The 18,698-nt window shown below is 38.7% G+C and overlaps 1 long non-coding RNA gene across 1 annotated transcript; it reads right to left on the bottom strand.

Moving 5' to 3' along the window:
• Nucleotides 1-626: 626 nt before the first annotated feature.
• On the bottom strand, nucleotides 627-17,273 carry LOC121014629 (uncharacterized). Its single transcript, XR_005783316.1, has 3 exons — nucleotides 17,173-17,273; nucleotides 1,559-1,744; nucleotides 627-1,229 (listed from the first exon to the last, which is right to left on the bottom strand). It is a non-coding gene; the product is annotated as an uncharacterized LOC121014629 (long non-coding RNA).
• Nucleotides 17,274-18,698: the final 1,425 nt, after the last annotated feature.

Raw genomic sequence — 18,698 nt, 5'->3', positions numbered from 1 at the left:
CACTTTTATCACCCTTCTTTCCTTGCTACTGCAGCTTTAAAGTGAGCTGTCCATTATTTGTAGGAATCTTTTAAGTTGCAAAAATAAATGACCTTAGAACTCATCAACAGTATCTCCAAAAGTCAGCTTGAGGGAATACTCTAAAAATCTCCGAAAGAATTTTATGTCCTTGCTCTGGAATGATGTTCTCAGAAAGCCCCATTAACCAGAATCTGAGTCTGTTTCAGGTTTACTGGGTATTTGTCACCAAAGCAACTAATGAAGCATTTCTTACAGTCCCAGAACTCATTCATACTAGAAAACCTGACTCTCCTATTTTGGAAGAGCAAAACATATTGGCCCAAAATATTTATTGGTGGGTTTTAAAATTATCATTCATATCATATACTTCTTCAGTGAAGGTATTTCAAATATAGATCAAGAAAGTATGTCCCTTGTGTTTTAGAGGGTATATCACTAGATTCACAAGAACTGGAAAAGTGATTCTGTATTTCATTCACCTTATTTAACTTTATAAAAGCTATACATTTCAATAATCCGTCGTCAATCATTCAACAAATATTGAAGAATGCCAATTCTGTTTCTAGAGCTGTTATAGGTGAATGGGGATATAGAGATGACACCAATGACAGAACTGAACATTTATTTTGAATTTAGGATGTGCCAGCCATTGCATTAAGCATGTGTTATCACATCAAATGCTCAAAACATTCTCATGTATTAACTTCTGTTGTTGTAATACATAATTTTTTTTGGATTACAACAAGAAATATTGATTTCTGGCTCATATTATATTGAGGTTGGGGGTCAGCTGCAGCACTGCTGGTCTGTTTTGGGTCCTACATGTCTTCTCATTCTGAAAACCAGGTTAAAGCCACTTTCCGAGACAGCGAAAAGACTGATGGAAACTTGCAGTGCTTTTGAAATCATGTTTTCAGTCATGACAAACATCTCATTCATTCTGGTTCCTTTGGCCAAAGCAAATCACATAGCCACACCCAGAGCCAGTGGAGTGAACAAATGTACTCCATCTATTGAGAAGACTGGCAATGGCAGTGAGAAGACAAATAATTATGAATAATCATGCAGTCTGCCCCAATTTGTTCTTCTGCTCACAAGACGCTTTCACCTCTCCCCAATTTCCCAAAAATACCAGGCATTGGGCTCAGATGTCCAGAATCTGGTGAATATATATCATGTCTGCTGGCTGCTCTTCTTGATTCAGTGACCTATGAGTAAAGTGAAAAGATGTCAGTCCTCTTATTCTCCTAAACCCAATATAATACAATAGTGGAGTAGGGACACTTTATTAAAAAATTGGAAGAATGGGGGCACCTGCGTGGCTGAGTCAGTTGAGCATCCGACTCTTGATCTCAGCTCAGGTCATGATCTCACAGTTTGTGAGTTCAAACCCTTCATTGGGCTCTGCACTGACAGCGTGGAACCTGCTTGGAGTTCTCTCTCCCCCCTCTCTCTGCCCCCACCACTCTTGCTCTCTGTCTCTCTCTAAAAATAAATAATTATTTTTTTAAAAATTGGAAGAATTGGAGGTACATACCAGTCACTGGTGAATAACAGTTCTGATATTCCACTGAACAGAAGTTGCAAGTTCCTCTACACTAATGGTAGGGACTGTTCCTTGATTTGCTCCAGTGATATTTTCTGGGAGTCATTTCTTAGTCTGTGTTCTCCACGATGTTTGATTGGACAACTCTTCCTTTTCCGTTATCCTCCTTGGCCTTTTCTGAAGTGAGTATCAGAAAAGATGCCATTTGTGACTGACAGCCTATCTCAGATTGCTTCACACCTGTAGAAGACTAGGGACCCAAGAGTTATTTATGATTTGAATAGTTGTAGTCTCTTCTAATCCAGGCTGGGAGTACTTTGGCAACAGCTCTCTACAAAATTTCTTTTTTCTTTTTAATCAGTTTGATCCCAACAAGTTTCATGTGAGTCAATAACCATACCCATAACTTTTCAAGAAATACATTCATAGATACTTTGATCTTATCAAGCTTCAGATGGATGCACCTTTAGTGTCTTTTCCCTGAGCCATTTGTCTAACTGAGATCATTTACTAAGGCCATGTTAATCTAATCAGTAGACTTGACCAAGGGTGTGTTGGATCTGTGAACAATCTTTGTCTGAATTTTAGATTCTTTAACTTGTTAGAAATAAGAAAGTTTCAATTTTCAATCCTAAAAGTTCTGAAATTTCTGGATATTTGCAGCTCTGCTGGACTCTTCTTGGCAATGCTCCCTGTGTCTTCTCGTTCCCGAACCCAGGATGAAGAAGTAGCCACTACACGAGACTTGACGGTCTCAGGGTGGAGGTCAGAACACAAGAGCTCATCTAAAAACCTCTGCTCAGATAAGGCAAATGGTTCATCTATTTATGGCCCATCTCGGCAAGTCACAAGGCCCTCATATCCAATCAGTGGCATGAGGATGTCTACAGGGAAAACTGGAAAAGATGAAAAGGAAATGGATAATTGTGAACAAATGATACAAATCCATGCCTCATGAGGTAGATACTGCTATAACTCTCTTGATAGAGATGGAAATTGAGGCACAGAGAGCTTGAGGACCTCTCTTGGACCTTGTCCTCTCTCTTCTTAGTAGTAGAGCCAAGATTTCATCTTAGGGAGTCTAACTCCATGATGTTGAATCATTTTCTAGACTCTTCCTCTGGGAACTCTTATTTTTGTCGAACAATCTGTATCATCTTGTCTAAATTTTCAGCAGGCTCCAATGAAAACAATTTTCGTGGAAGACTCAAATACAGGAATAATAATGCTTTTTGTAAAAATGCTGTGACAGATTTCTTCAAGAAATAATTCATTAAATTGATGCCAATTGTAATTTGTGAGATCATAAAGCTCAATGCAGGAATACTGAAAACATGACAGTACTCTTAGGGCAGCATATTGAATAATTGGATCTCTTCAGAGAAGCTCTCAGCTCCCTCTCAGAATTGCTATGCTACACTCTCACCTAGACTCTGAGAATATAAAAACTTAAGGTATCAAATAGTGAAATGAGTTCAAATTCCTGAGCATTACACTCAGTTAAGGAAATATTTTGTGACAAATCTTAAAATATTTGTCATTATGAGCCCAAGTCTCTGGATTCAAAAGTTCTTTTAAAATAACATGGTCAGAAAACAGCAATTAAAGCCATATGTTACAAGCCTGTTGTAGCAAGAATTCCAAGAGAAGTGTTTTTGTCCTTGACCCCTCATCCTTTTCCTACTCTCATTTCTTCAGAACTGGCTCAGATTTTCCTGGAAGAAGAATTTTTTGTAAATTTCATTCAGGCTCATCTCCAGAGAGGCATGGAGATCAGACCTACTATAGACTGCAGGTCCCAAACACTCCCTAAATAAATATATTTATATACACATTAAACAAAATTAAAATAAAAGCAAGAATGGCCTTGAGGAAAGTCATAAAACACAGCTGACACCCTGAATGACATGTACAAGATAGGAGGAGCAAGGAGAGAAGTGATTTGGTTTTATGGAACTGGTTCTACTCTGCCTTATGGAGGTAGCCAATCAGGGCGGCAAGAATGAGGTAACCACTGCAAACCTATTGGCAATAAGTTAGTCAGAGGTAATCTGGGGCTAGACATATGCGCTGGGAGTCCTTCTGGAGAAAAGCGAGCCAGCACCATTGGCATTTATTCATACAGTGGAATATACCATGTGCAAGCAGCTAGTTTTTCCCTGAAAATTTCTTCACCCACTGAATTAGCATAGATTAACTACAGGATGGACGATATCCAACTCTTTGTAGCTTTAATGGCATAGAAAGTTTATTTTTCACTGGAATCATAGTCTATTTGGTGGTGGCCTCCCATGCATCAACTCTGGCACATCCCCCCCATCCTTCCATCTTGTGACTCTGCCATCTTTGGAGTCCCAGAGTTCTCCACCAGAGGTTTCTGGTAGTGGCGTCTTTTGCATTTGCCCACGTGTCATAGAACTCAGTCACATGGCTCCACATAACTGTATGGGACAGTGTGCAATTCAGTTTTCCTGGAAGACTAAGAAGCAGGTGTATGAGTTTGAAGAATGTATTACCAAGCCTTGTAGAGAGGAAACCCCTACGGGTAAGAATTGAGTGATGTCTACTTACCGCGAAGAAGAATGCAACTGTTAAGTCAGAGGAGTTCTCTGCTCTTTGGTAAAAGAAATTTTGAGCCCTTGGCATCTGGTACAGAGCTCTTCACGGTTCAGTTCCAACCTACCTAGTTTCACCTCTTGCTGCTCACTGCCCAGCCTCCACCTTCCCTACCACATGCATGTAACACTCCTACCAGATCAGACTAGTGGCTATTCTTTGAATGTGTCACATATCTTCACACCTTTGGGCATTTGCAAATGTTTCCTGTTTGAAACACCAACTCACCCTACACATAAGAACAAGCTCAGACAGCTATTTTTCTATGAGACTTTCCTTGAACTCCCTCCTGCAGGCCCAATTAATTACCACCTTCCTAACACTCCCAAAATATCCTATATATTACTTTACCATAACTTACTATGTTGCATCTTTCTTATTTGCTTGCCTACATGTCTTTTCCCTGTGCTGTAAAATGATAACTGAGTGAATCTACACCTGGGAGTCCTGAAGGCTGTCACTGTCTCACTGAAGAAACTCTTAGTGAACATAAGAATCAAACCATAAAAGACTCTTAAATACAGAGAACAGAGCCGGGGTTGCTGGAGAGGAAGTGAGGAAGGATGGGCTAGATGGGTGATGGACACTTAGGAGGGCACTTCTGGGGAAGAACACTGGGTATCATATGTAAGAGATGAATCACTGGGTTTTTCTCCTGAAACCAGGACTGCACTGTATGTTAGCTAACTTGAATTTAAATAGAAAAAAAAAAGAAAAGTAAACAAAGTCATATGAAAATAGAAATGAAAAGAACTTACCTTTATGCTAAATGGATAGATATGACATACCTGATATTATTCTGCATTTTTAAAGATGTACATGTCAAGCTATATGAATAAATTGAGAACTCTTCTTAAAAAAAAAAAAAAAAAAAGGAATCAGCCAAAATTTGGAATCAATAAAAAGACTGAGTTTTATTGAAGAAAAGTTGTAAGCTGTTTGGAAATGTGTTCTAGATGCATTATTCATCTCTGGAGAAATATAAAAACTAAAAGTGTAAGTAATGCATTTCTGAGGCCAAGATAATCATGATGTTGTGTTCTTTGCACTGCTCACCACAGTGCTGGTTCAGGTGCATGGAAAAGAATAAAACCGAGCTCAGGGAGAGCCTCTGATGAAATGCAATCTCCACAAATTTTCATGGAGGAAGCCTCAAGTTTTGGAGAAGTGCAGAAAAGAAATAAGCTTATATTAACATTTCATTGCATGATCCCTGCAAAGGGTGCCCTTCCATGGGGGACTGTTCAAAGCTCTGAGCTGAGCCCTGCTGAGACTTACTCGGAATCCTTCTTTCCCAATAAATAGGCCTGAATTTCCACCTTACCAAAGTCAACACAGACAGCTAGAGTTCAAAAGAAAACTTTCCATTACCATAACGGATTGTAATAAAAAGCATTGGCTGAGCCTCTTCCTCTCTCTTTATCTTGGCATTTATGACTTTAGGTTTAGTAACTTTCAGGGTAAAATGAGTTCACTCCTTATTCAGATTTTTTTTTTTTTTATTTTTTGCACTCCTCATTTCATGTGGTTGTATTTATACAAGCTCACAACCTCTCTCCTGGCTCTGATTCCTCAATGCCTCAGGCCAGACCTTCTAAGACAGACTTTCCCAGCAGTCAATGCCGTGGTTATTGCTCCCAGTTCGGTTAAAAATAGACCTTGTACTGCTGCTTCAATCCTTAAAGAATAAGAGGTGAGGTCATTTTCTGCTTGGAGAGTGGATCCAGACTGAGTGATTGGCACTAGCACATTCAATTGCAGAAGAAACAGGTGTTAAAGTGACTTCTCCCATCCTATTAAATATCCTTTTCACCCATTGATTCACAGACATGTTTCCATTCTCATGACTGAATAGGCAACGCTGTAATTTGTCCGCTCCATCCATTTTTTCCTACCCCTTGGCATCAGAATCTGCCTAGTCTATTGTCTCCCTAAGTTTCTGCCCAAGGTGAGTGCTAGAGGGATGATCTTATGAAATTAAGCAGCGAAAAGCAACAGGCATGTAATTTGCCAGGGCTAGCAGGCAATTGGTAATGGGCTTCCTCCTACTGCTTTTCATAAGCTTTCTGACAATAGCTCTAAGTTACTAAAACTTCAAGCCACAGAAATGACTCCTCCACCAAACTGGGGACAAGGCAGGGGCATGTATAGAAAGAGAGAGAATTCTTAAATGAAAGTACCAAACACTAGAAATAAGGAAAGTATCAATTAGACTTCTTTCAAGTCTTTCAGCTATTGTATAACATATTACACATAGGATGTGTGGAAACCAACAAAACATGCTTACACTTGAGCAGGCTAGTTGTTTGCAAACCTCCTACTACAAAAATCAGGGTTAAGAAGACAACTTTAGCTGTAAGTCCCAAAACTGGGCAAATGAGGACAGAATAAAAAAAAAAAAGGTAAATTTTAAAGAAAACTGTGTCCTGATGCCAGTTTCAATATTGAACATATCCCTGACTTTGAACAAATTACTTCATTACTTGAGACCTCAGTTTCTTCATGTGCAAATTGAGGAAGTAAAATTAGGTGATCTCCAAGGTCACTTCTGGCTTTAATGTTCTGTGCATGCCACATCTGTATATCATATCATCTGGAAAATCAATTCCATTGTTACTGCTTTTAATTTATGTCACTAGAAAATGGCCATAACTGTGAAATTAATCTCTTGTTGGTTTGTCTTACTATTTTCAATTCTGAAAGAGTCTGTGTCTATGTGTGTATATGCATGTCTAGGATATGTATTTGTGTAGGGTGCTGTATTCAGATTTGAAATCCTTAAAGTAACCAAGTAAAACCATTGTGTTTAGGAGACTAAAAACCAGAGGGTCAGGCTCAGGGAAACTTAGTACTTTTCTTTCTCTCCTTTTTAAAAAGTTTCTTCCAATGACCCATCCCCTTCTCTGGCTTCTCTTTCAGAATCTGAGAAAGTCTCCTATAGACCACGGTGCTGCTGGAGAGGCCTCTAAGCACCATGCTTCTACTGCTGCCTACAAAGATCACGGTCATCCACTCAGGGAAGGTTAAGGATAGTTAACAGAAGACCCGGAAGTGTACCAGACTGGAGAGGAAGCTAACTGGGACCAGGGGAAGCTAAGGATAACACCGAAATGGTGAGGAAGCAGTTTTGAATTTTCAGGCCAGTAGACTTTTTGTAGATTCAGAAGTACCCTAAGCAAGATTCTTTGATCACTTCTTGTTCTACAGTTGGAAGTATTTTGGTGTCAGCTGGCTAAAGTGCATAAAGCAAAAATCAGTATTTCTTTGAACATGTGCTTTTGCAAAGTTTAGTCTTCCTCAGCCTGGTTATTTGAACTTGTGCTATAAATTCCTCTGTATGCATGTTTCAAATAACAGACATTATTTCCCTTTATTCTTACTTAAAATAAATATAGACAGGAGAAAAACAGTTTCAAAACAAGAATTAAAAAAATAATAAAATTCCATGGTACAGATTCAACATAATGCTCCAAATTATTTTGTTTATATAACTGGGCTAAGATAGTTGGCCTAGTGATCTTTAGCTGGATTTTATGTGTGTGTCCAGCAGAGTGCTATTAAAGAAGTTAAAGCAGATTCCATCTTGCTGCTAAGCTGATGCTGGTGTTGGAAATAAGACCTGGCTGGTGAGTGGGTAGGGGGGCTCATTAGGTGTCTACTTGTTTGAGGTACTGAGGGCTCCTGGAAGGAAACCAGCTTAAGGAAAAAAGCAATGGGATCCAGACTTAACCCAGTAATAAAGCCTTATTACAAGTTGGATGAGGGGAATACTGAGTCTTTCACTCTGCTTTATTCTTGGCTGCTTTCCACTAAATTCATATCCCAGGAAAAATGTTTCCCTACATAAGGACTGTTGTCCTAAAAATTCTCATAAGATGCGGGGGGGGGGGCGCAGGGAACAGATCCAGGGGCTCCAGTGTAATGAGTTGATGATCAGTGGACATGATGACCTTCAGGGAGGGCAGTGAGTGTGCTCAGCAGACATGATGTGAATGACGGTGCAGACAGCAGAAGCAGGTGCCTGTGGATATGCTTCCTGAAGGCAGCATGGGAATGTATGGATGAGGCTGTCTTGGACAGGTATTACTATGCCCCACAAAGGCTAGACCCACAAAAGGGAAATATTAAAGAACCCTGGAGACACATTCTGAAGGTCCCTAGAAATACCCGAAACAGGGGGACACTGAATGCAGGGAACCAGGCAAGACCAAAATGCAGCAAAATTATAGTGACAGAGGATAAAATTTTTAGTTTGCCCTCTTGGAGCTTATAATCTAGTTGGGAAGACAAGACTATCATACCTGAAAGACTAGGAAATGATAAGAATAGGAAGTGATCAAACACTACTGCATTTTGAGATTACATCTGGCCTAATCATAGTGGCCTTTGTGAAGAGTGTGGAATATGACATGGTCTTAAAGACAGAGTGGGCATTGAGTAGGCAAAGAATCTTCTAGAAGGGGTGACAACTGCAGTCCAATAACAAAGCCTTCTTACAAGTACACTGAGCCCTTGCCACATGCCATGGAACTCATTAGGAATTTTATGTGGAGCATGACTAATCCTCACAAAAACTGGTAAGGAAGATTTTATTTTCATCACTGTACAGAGGTGAAAAATGGAGGTTTGGCTAAATTAAGTGATTTTCCTTATTTGCAGTTAGCAAGGGGGACAGCTGAGTCAAGAGCGGATCACAGATCCACCTGTTTCCTAAAACAGTGAGAATAAGAATGTGGCACAACAGTTAGGATCCAAGCCAAGCCAAGGTTTGTGTGCTGTTGTGTAAGGAAAGGGGAAGTCGCTGGTGACTTTTTGGTGGTGCTGGGTGGGGGGAAGACCACCATGGTATTAATCATGGTTGGGCTAATTAATCAGGAATTGAGATAGGAAGAGCTTGAAAATAAAGACAATCTATATAAGGTACACTAAGTGCACATATATAAATAAAGGTGCATTTAGTAATCTAGACCTTATGGAATTAAAAGGAATGGTGAATTGAACAACATTTGAAAGGAAGAAACTACAGGCCTTGGTGACTTCCTCTTAATAAGGACCATAAGGCCTAAAGAGAATTGGAAAACTCTCAGGAAATGCTGCCTTTATTTGGTGGGCCAGGTTCTGGCAAAGCTGGGTCAAACCATAAATCCAGGTCAGAACCAGAGGCCAGAGATCCTCAGACTCATGAAACCAGAACTGAAATCAAGCTCAGGAATTGGTCACAAGACTGGGCCCAGAACCAGGCACTGGGTGGGATGAGAAGGGCTGGTGATAAGGACCCCTCTGATATCCCGAAGTCCTTGTCAGGCCCAATCAAGGGTGTAGGCAAAACAAGAGATTTCTATAGACCAAAACCAGAGTCCCACAGAGTATAAGAAGCACAGAACTGAGATAAATTAAGGAATTTATTTGTCTTTGTTCCAAGCAAGGAGACCAAGGGAAGCAATCAGCATCCAGCCTTTTAGAATTATAGTTTTAACTGAACTGTATTTTAGCATTGTCTCAATCTTTAAAAGTGGTTAGGTTCTACTTACATACATGATATTCCTCAGCTGAAATACTTAATAAGTTATAGTGCCCTAATTCTCATCCTGGATTGTGTGTGTGTGTGTAAAATTGTCTAATGTTAAAATGTATCACTAATTTATTTTCTAGTGTCTAGGTTAGAATATAACTATGAGATATATATCAAATGAATTTCATGGCTATAGTCCAAATGTAACAAATGAATCATTTAAAACTATCCGCATATTGGTGATGCCAAATTTTTCATTTTCTTCCATTTTATAAATGCATCATATCTCAGCTCAAAATCAATCTATTAACCTTGAAAACATTTTGAGCTGGAATGAAGGTTAGCAGTGAACTTTGCGACCTTCCACGTGATATTAGTCATATTTAGCAATTATTATTGGCTTTGAGTAATGAGCCAGTTGAGACAGGAACAGTAACATGGCGGTTACCAATAAACTAGACTTCAGAGACCACAGGGAAAATAAAGAGTATGCAAAATCAGGCTTTTTAAGGCTCAAGCTTGTCTGCCCTAAAGCTCCTGCCTTTAAAAAGAAACTGAACATCTTGGCAGCTATTCTGATAAATTACACATAAAATATTCTAGTAAAATCTTTGTTATGAGATAAGGAATTCTGTTCAATGAATTTGAAAGGCAACCGAAGACTAAAACAACGACGTGTCTGCCTTCTAAACCTCCATTGGGATGTGTCTGATGGATTTCCCAGGTGCCAGGACTGTTGATCCTGCCATGAGCCTGGAGGAACAATACAGGTATGAGCTGAGTAGCATTATTTTAAAAATTAAAGCCCAAGTAAATGCCTCAACTAAAAATGCCTTAGGAATACATAAATATATTATCCTCTGGATGAATTTTATATTACATTATATTGATTTTAACACAATATAAAATATAACATACTTTTGGATTCATAACGTGAAAGAACAGTTAATGGTTTGCCCATATGGGACATATGAAAATGCTTCCCTTAAATTCTTTTGCCGTGTTTTATGGATATTTGAGTTTCATACAACTAACACAGTTTGGAGACTTGTTGCCATAAATGGAATATTTTTCATCTCTATTATTTGTTAGACATCAAATAAAACAGTGCCATCTTTACTGTAAAAGGGCCCAACTTCACAGAATTTGAAAAGTATGTTAGTTGTATTGTTTTCTTAATTTTAAAATATTTTAGATATAAACAATCTCATTTCATCTGTGGTCCTTAAAATATATGTAATTTTATAATATTACTCACAGAGGAAACACTAGATTTACCTCTAATGCCAAATATCAAGTATCTTCTACTTCTAAATTGGATGAAGTTTTTAAAAATTTAGTTTCCTAGAATCTTTGCCTATGTTAACTTAAAGGTGAAAAACATTAATTTACATTAATTAAAAATTAATATAAAAAGATAGTCAAGCCACAACTGTAAGCTATGAAATTTAGAAATTTGGTACGAAAGATAAACCATCTCTGTTAGAATTGTGGGTAATAGAAAGTCACTTCTGGTAAATAAACTCAATGACCCTTCCAGAGAGAGAAAGAAATTACCAATGGCTGCTGACTCCAGAAAGTCTTCCAAGAAACCTAGAATCATGAAAATTCATTCAGTGGAGTTAGGAGACATAGTCCGATTATCCTGGGAACCAGAAATTTTTCTACCAATTGTTGGGAGATTCTAGCCAAGTTGTTTTTTTTTTTTTCCTTTTCCTGTCTTTTGGTTTTGCTCACTGTTGCATTGTATTAGCTGAAAATGTTCCGAATAGCTATAACAAAAAGAACAAAGGATGGATGGACAAACCTGGTATACTTTCGGTGTATCCCACTGCCCATCTACTACACTACTGGGTTCATTGTAGGTGCTCAATTCTTATTGCATTAAAACTATCCCCACAGAAAATGGAGCTCCTCAGAAAATGGAAGCCTCCTCTTCCAGAAAAGATCCAGATACAGATCTTTGGGAGGGATTTCAGAATGAGCAATGGATCTGACCTATTGAGGCCCCAGAATACATTGGTTCCTGGCTAGGAAAAGGATCCAGAGGCCAGGTTAACCAAAACAATTTGCAGATAGATTTGAGTCTTATTGTACAAGACAACTGATTAATTCTGGGGTACACTAGTGGAGGACTGTGGCTGATACAGGTTTTATCCCTACAATTTTCAGCAATAGACAGCAATAGAGGATTAAATCACAAACTCATCTTGAAGTTAGTGTTTCACCAAGACCATGTTTATAAAGACATATTAGAATTTACTTTTAGTCTTTCTTTGTGGCAAGTAACAATGTACGTGTTTTGTTTAACCTCTTCAGATGTTTTGAAATGTTTTGGTTTAACTGGCGTGTACTTTATTAATGGCAGTTCATCTCATAGATCTCTTAATGACTTGGCTTAAGAACAAAATTAAACTTCCTGAATTTGATTTCTCTAAAATATATCCGCCAAATGCAATTGCCCTTTCTGTCAAATAAGCCCTTACTGGTTTGTAAGTCTGAAGTGATTTTTTTTTCCCTCTCTCATTATGGTTGTTCCAAGACTCTTGACATTCTCTAAATCATCTTTCGCTGAGTACAAGAGGTCCATGAGGAAGTCAAGATCGATGATAGACTTCATCTCTCTTGAATTTTAATGCAAATGTCTGTTCCCCTAATCAAACAAAGGTTAAAAAAGGAAATCAAATTAGCTTATTACAAAAGCCAGCATAACTGAACTGACAAGAAAAATGCTTTCTGTATGAAAAGCCTTTAATCAATACCTTAAATAAGAATGTCACTAGAAAGAAGGGTTCATATGTGGTCAGTTATAATCTGCAAATCAATATCCTCTTTTTAATAAATATTTGACCACAGTAGCTCAATAGGCATTGCCCATAAAAGCTTCTTTCTTTAAACCAAAATGAAACAAAATTACAGTATAAATGTAATGTTCAGGGCATAGCTAAAGCTGTGAGGGAATTCATGGTTAGGGCTATTTCACCTTTTAATCATTGCATATTAAAACTAGATTTTCTTAGTACCTTGTTTCATGTACCAGTCCCTTACGTAATCTATCTGTTCAAAAGTAAAATGATGTTAGAAAAGAAATTACTTATTAGAAATAGATCTAGGTTCAAGTCTCCTATTCTAGGTTTAGTTTGACTATCTGGAAGTATTTAATCAAATACTCTACATGCAATAAAGCTTCAATTTTGGCAGGTTTTTAACTCAAGTCTATAAAAATGAAGCCATGTGGCAGGTGACTTTTTATAAATAAGTATACTTCCATTGTATTCCATCAAACCACAATCAGTGAATATCTAAGCACTTTCTTCATGCATAGTAGCATGTGTACAGGTTGTTTGCATTGTTACCAACATGACTTGGAATCTTCCACTTATTGGATGTGTGATCTTAGGCACATCACTTAATTTTCCATACTAGAAAGTATGTTAACAGGGATGCCCGGGGGGCTCAGTCAGTTAAGCTTCTGACTTCAGCTTAGGTCATGATCTCATAGTTCATGGGTTCAAGTCCCACGTTGGGCTGTGTGCTGACAGCTCAGAGCCTGCAGCCTGCTTCTCATTCTGTATCTCTCTCTCTCTCTCTCTCTCTATTTCTCCCCTGCTTGTACTGTCTCTCTTTCTCTCTCTCAAAGATAAATAAACATTAAAAAAAAGTATATTAACATACTGTCTGGCTCATTATAAATGACAAATTGTAACTCTTACTATGAATTATTATTACTTGAATTCTGATGGTGGACATAGAAAGAAACATAATTTAATGCACAATTTTGGTTTTAACAGCTCAGTAGCATCCAGGAGAATTAAATAAAATATACCTTGGAACAACCCATCGGACCATTGGAGATACCTAACCATAATCTATAATTTTACTTTATGTCTTTAATTTGCTTACTTTCACTTTTGACATCAAATGAGACAGTGGAAAATATGTTTTTTTACTTCTCTTTATCAGATAGTAATTTAGAAATAACTCATAGCAGCTTATTAGGGAAGTCCAAATCATCTAAGTATGCAAAGGGAATGGAATTGTTCCTAAGTTTCTGCATATAAAGTTACTCTACACGCAGAATACATAGCTTTTGTTCTTTTATTCTCCTTTTTTGAAATATAACTTTTTTATTCTTTCATAGGAATTTCTTTCTTAAAGAAGTTTTGCAAAGCAGATTCCCTATAAAAAAACGTGGATTGCTTAGCAGGATCAGTGAGGATGCAAGATTTATTTCCTCCTACACTTGAAAAAATATGTACCATTCTCGCCTTTCTGAGATAATTTTGAAGTGGTTTCTGCATAAAGTAAGAGGTCTTTCTCTTGAAGTATCAATGAACCTGACAAGGAAAGTCTAGAGTAAATTTACACATCAAAAGCCTGCTACTTGGCAACATTCAGGAAGCCTCTAGCTACTGCTGCTGTGGCTTCTACTGCTCATTTATTTAATTATTCTTAGGTGACCATGTCAAGATTTCTAGACAATCTCCTTGGGGGCTAAGTGTTTTGAATGTTTTGAACTATACGGGTAAGTGGAAAATCAGTGTCCTTGAGTATTAGAGACAGTGTTCTGATGAATTATAAAGTATATTAATTAAAATAAATGTTTTTTAATGGGACTCTTTCCTGACCTATTAAGGGTACCTAATTTAGGGTCATGCATACATTGACATTATGACTTTTTAAATGAAGAAAAGTGATGATGGTGACCAACATATGTGCAATAATTTCTAGTTTACAAAGTGCTCTATTTAATCATTTCCATATCTGTTATTTAATTTATCTCTCCCAGCTATCCTGTGAGATAGGCATTATTATTCACATTTTACAGAAAAGGAAAATAGATCCTTGAGAGTTCAAGAATATGTCCCAAGTTATACAGCTAGAAAATTGTCAAAATAAGATTTTAATCTAGACCCTTTAGCTCCAAATGATTCCTTCTTTCCTATTACGTAACAGTGATTAACATTTTCCAACTTTCCTCCCTGTGTATTTGAGAAGGCTGAACATACCAGAAGTCCAAGATAGAAATGGTTAATGCAATTGTGTGTTTATGATTTTTCAAGTAAGGCTATTTTAAACTCTCACATGTATGATTTTGAAGTCAAATCTATGGTTCAAAGTATTGGTATTTGAGGCCCATAAAAGTTGTAGATGTTGTATTTTGACTTTGAAACTGCAGGGATCAGGATTGTAAATAGAAAAGTTCAAGTTGCTCAGGAGTAAACTTCCTATAATAAAGTATTTTGTGAGTAATCACTATGTTCAGGACTTCAGCATTTCCAATTGTCTTGTAAATTTAAGATGCTCCCAAGTAATGAAGGGTGACCTATGGAAGCTTGCAGATTAGATATCAAGTAATTAGATTTGTTCAAGAGCTTATCTGCTACTGAGCAAAAATTGCAAGCTTAGTCTCATCTGGGATAATTCCTGTTTGCTTCCCGTCTGCTAATTTGGATAAAGCAAGGTCATTTCACTCAGTCTACCTTCTTTAAAACACATCTACCTTCCTGAAGGGCACTGCTTTCTTTAGTGCAGGGCACAACAAATGAATTATCATTATTTGGGGTTCTCATTATGAGATGCCAGAGAGAAGGCATTACTTATTCATAGATTTCGATAGAAGTGAAGCTGTTCTGATGTCAAGGATAGAATTACATAGCGCTTCAAGTATCTTGGCAGTGGGTGTAATGCTGAGAGAGCAGAGAGAAAAAAAATGATCTGACCTCTATCTGGCCTACGGGCTTCCAAATTATGTGACGTGTGGAATTTGTTGAGGGTCTCCATCAATTGATGAATGAAAAATAGCCATTGATTCCCTTGTGTGTACATAACACCATGTTCAAGACTAAGGGAGATGTACATGACAGGACAAAAACTCCTACCTTCTAGGAATGCATAATCTAATTGAGGACATCTCAAAATACTAAAGAGCAGTCAATGATATGTCCCCAATTAATAGTGTTTGAATCCTTGCTTTAGAAGCCAAGGGACAGAAAGAGCAATCCCAATGGGGAAGACTCAGGCAACCATTTACTGAACAAAGTTGTGTGGCATGTGGGTAGGATGTAGAAAAAAGGATAGTCCTGAAGAGGAAATCCACAATGGAAGGAAAATTATATGAGTTTGTTTTGGGGGACTGGAGAAAAAAAAAGTCTGGGATATTAGGATGAGACCCACTGGGGGAGGGCTTGAAATGATAGCCTGCAAAACTTTCAGTTCACGACATATACAGCAAAGTGCCCTTTTTGAGGGGCAAACATTTTTGAGGGGCAGATGCCCAGATGGAGGTGATGTGTTAGAATGGCTTAGCTGGTGATATCAAGCATGAAAAGGTGGGTGAGTAGGGCCAGCGACTGGAGGTAAGGAAACCTTCCAGAAGATGCAACAACAATTCAAGACCACTTTTGCATTGTTCACATTAATGAAGTCTTAATATGTATCTAAGGAATTTCAGCACAAATTATGTGATGGTCAAGTGACCAAACCATCAAGAAACTTGTCGAGATAAATGATGGTTGATTTCTGTATGGGAAGAATAACAGTTGCATGAATGGTGGCCTGGGGTGGGAGAGGGCCATGGCTATGAATGGGAGAGGTGCTGGGAACAACTTCCTAGTAGTAACTCCTTTCCTTCTCTGGAAGGATCTCTGTCAACCCCATTGCAACCTTGTGGCAAGAAAGCCAGTCTGACGTAGTAAGATTAGTTACCCTAGGATAGCTCAGGAGCCCAGCTGGGAGGGGAAGTCAGTAGATAAGTACAGGAGATTGGCAGGCCCGGGAATTTCCCTACTTACCCTAAGGGCAAGGTCATTATCACAGACACAGAAGATGGTACGCTACAAATCAGGGCTACAGAGAGCAGACGCTTGGTTGAGTAACTATGAGGTTCCCTTGGAGAATGGTAGGATGCCTGAGGAGAACAGGGGATGTCTGAACTGAAATTACAATTCTAAAGTCTCTTTTTTAAAAAAAAATTTTTTTTTTTAGCGTTTATTTATTTTTGACACAGAGAGAGACAGAGCATGAACGGGGGAGGGTCAGAGAGAGGGAGACACAGAATCTGAAACAGGCTCCAGGCTCTGAGCCGTCAGCACAGAGCCTGACGCGGGGTCGAACTCACGGACCGCGAGATCATGACCTGAGCCGAAGTCGGCCTCTTAACCGACTGAGCCACCCAGGCGCCCCTACAATTCTAAAGTCTCTTTGACCTGAGTCTATTCTCATAAGGCAGGAACTAGATCCTAGGTTTTCTTCTCTGGGTAGACACCACTAACTAAAGCAATTGTTAGTCCTAAGAGGAAACAAAATAAAATCATAGGGGAAATTGCCAGGGATTTGATGAGTACAAGCATAATGAAAAAAAGAAAAAAAAAAAAAGGCAACAAATGGGCAAAATTCTCCCAGAGGAAGCAGAATTAAAAATCTTCTTTCCCTCTTGGCCACTATAGTGAGAGGAGCTGCCGCCATGTCTGCCTACCTGTGATGGATGGTCTCCAGTGGAATTGCTCTGGCTTCCTGATCAAGAGGAATAAGCAGTCATACAGCATGAACCCCAGTCATCTGAAGGCTGCAACTCCTTCGCTACAATGGGCTGATTCACTGTAAGACTGTGGGCGTGGAGTTGGGGCTATGGCAGAGGTGTAGTGGTGGTCAGGATGCAGAGATCTGGCCAGTGAAACCCTGTGACTTCCTGGTGCAGACCACCTTCAACAACACACTGGCTACCCTCAACTTCAGGCATATGACCTAGGAGAACACGTACCACCCAGATCTGTACTTGGCTGAGGTCCACAGAGCCAGTGCCACCCTGTGCAGCCAGAAGCCAGTGATAGTGAAGAGGAAGCTGCCTGCCCCACCAACAGCTCCTGAGTACCTGCCCCCCCAACACCTCCAAGGCAGTAAAGATGTTAACCACTTAAAAAAAACCTCAAAAACTGATCAAGTACATAAATACAAGTACAAAATAAGTGCAATTAACATCACCACAGAGATATGGAAGACTACTGAAAAATGCCACAGGAACAAGCAATTGTAAAGAAGAATCAATTCGAAACTTTGACTTTGAAAATATAATTGTTGAAATAAGGGAATTAGTGGATGGTTGAATAACAGAATTGATACAGCTGAATAAATAAAATTCTCTTAAAAACATCACAATGGGATAAAAAGATAGATTGAGAAACAAGCAAAGCTATAGAGAAGTAGAAACAAATATCAGGACAAGAGACTCAGAAATAGTGAAAAGGCAAAATAGAGGAGATAAAATATTTGCAGGCATACCGACAAAAGTTTTTCCAAAATTAAATGGTCAATCTGGGATTAAAACCCAGGAAGCTCACCTCTAGTCTTTGGACTTTTGGATACTCGCTTTCTGCTTTGGCAACCATTGGGCAAACTTTGAACTGGTTGAGAATTCAGCAAGCCTCTGGGTAGAAGATGGACAGTGTTGCACCATACCAGCGTTAATCAACTTCAGCATGTAGTGGAGAATAAGACATTCTGAGTACAACTCAGAATTAACCAGAGAGGAAAAAAACGGACTATTACTGAATGTGAAGAGCTACTTCTTAAAAGGTTTAGCTTGGGAACGGTGCAGTCATTTCCATGGGGCTTAGTCTTGAAAGAGGTTGAAAACATTTGCCAAAATACTGTGAAAAAACCTGTCAACAATGGTTGTCTGAATAAAATCAAATATCCGGCTATTTCCAAATATCTGTCTGAATGATGTTATTGGAGTATCAATTTTTTCATTGTCTCTCTTCATCTGGGAAGTGGGCACACATGCAGATTTGTTTTAGTCGTGTTTGTTAAGGTATGGAAGTCAGAGCTAGCAGACATACCTTGTGACCCTTCCCATAATGTTTGGTCATGGAAATCCCCCAAAGACAACCTCTCCTCTAAGGCAGTTGGTGATGCCCGAGTGTACTAACTTACTGCATGAGAGTATGCAGGGGAAAATATGGCCAAGTACCTGGTGCAAAATGCATAACTGTGTGGATATGC

Source organism: Herpailurus yagouaroundi, unplaced genomic scaffold (assembly GCF_014898765.1).
Source record: "Herpailurus yagouaroundi ecotype Mexico unplaced genomic scaffold, PumYag 203, whole genome shotgun sequence".
Taxonomy (NCBI): Eukaryota; Metazoa; Chordata; class Mammalia; order Carnivora; family Felidae; genus Herpailurus; species Herpailurus yagouaroundi.
The sequence above is the reverse complement of the archived record's forward strand: the minus strand, read 5'-3'. Positions and strand labels throughout refer to the sequence as shown.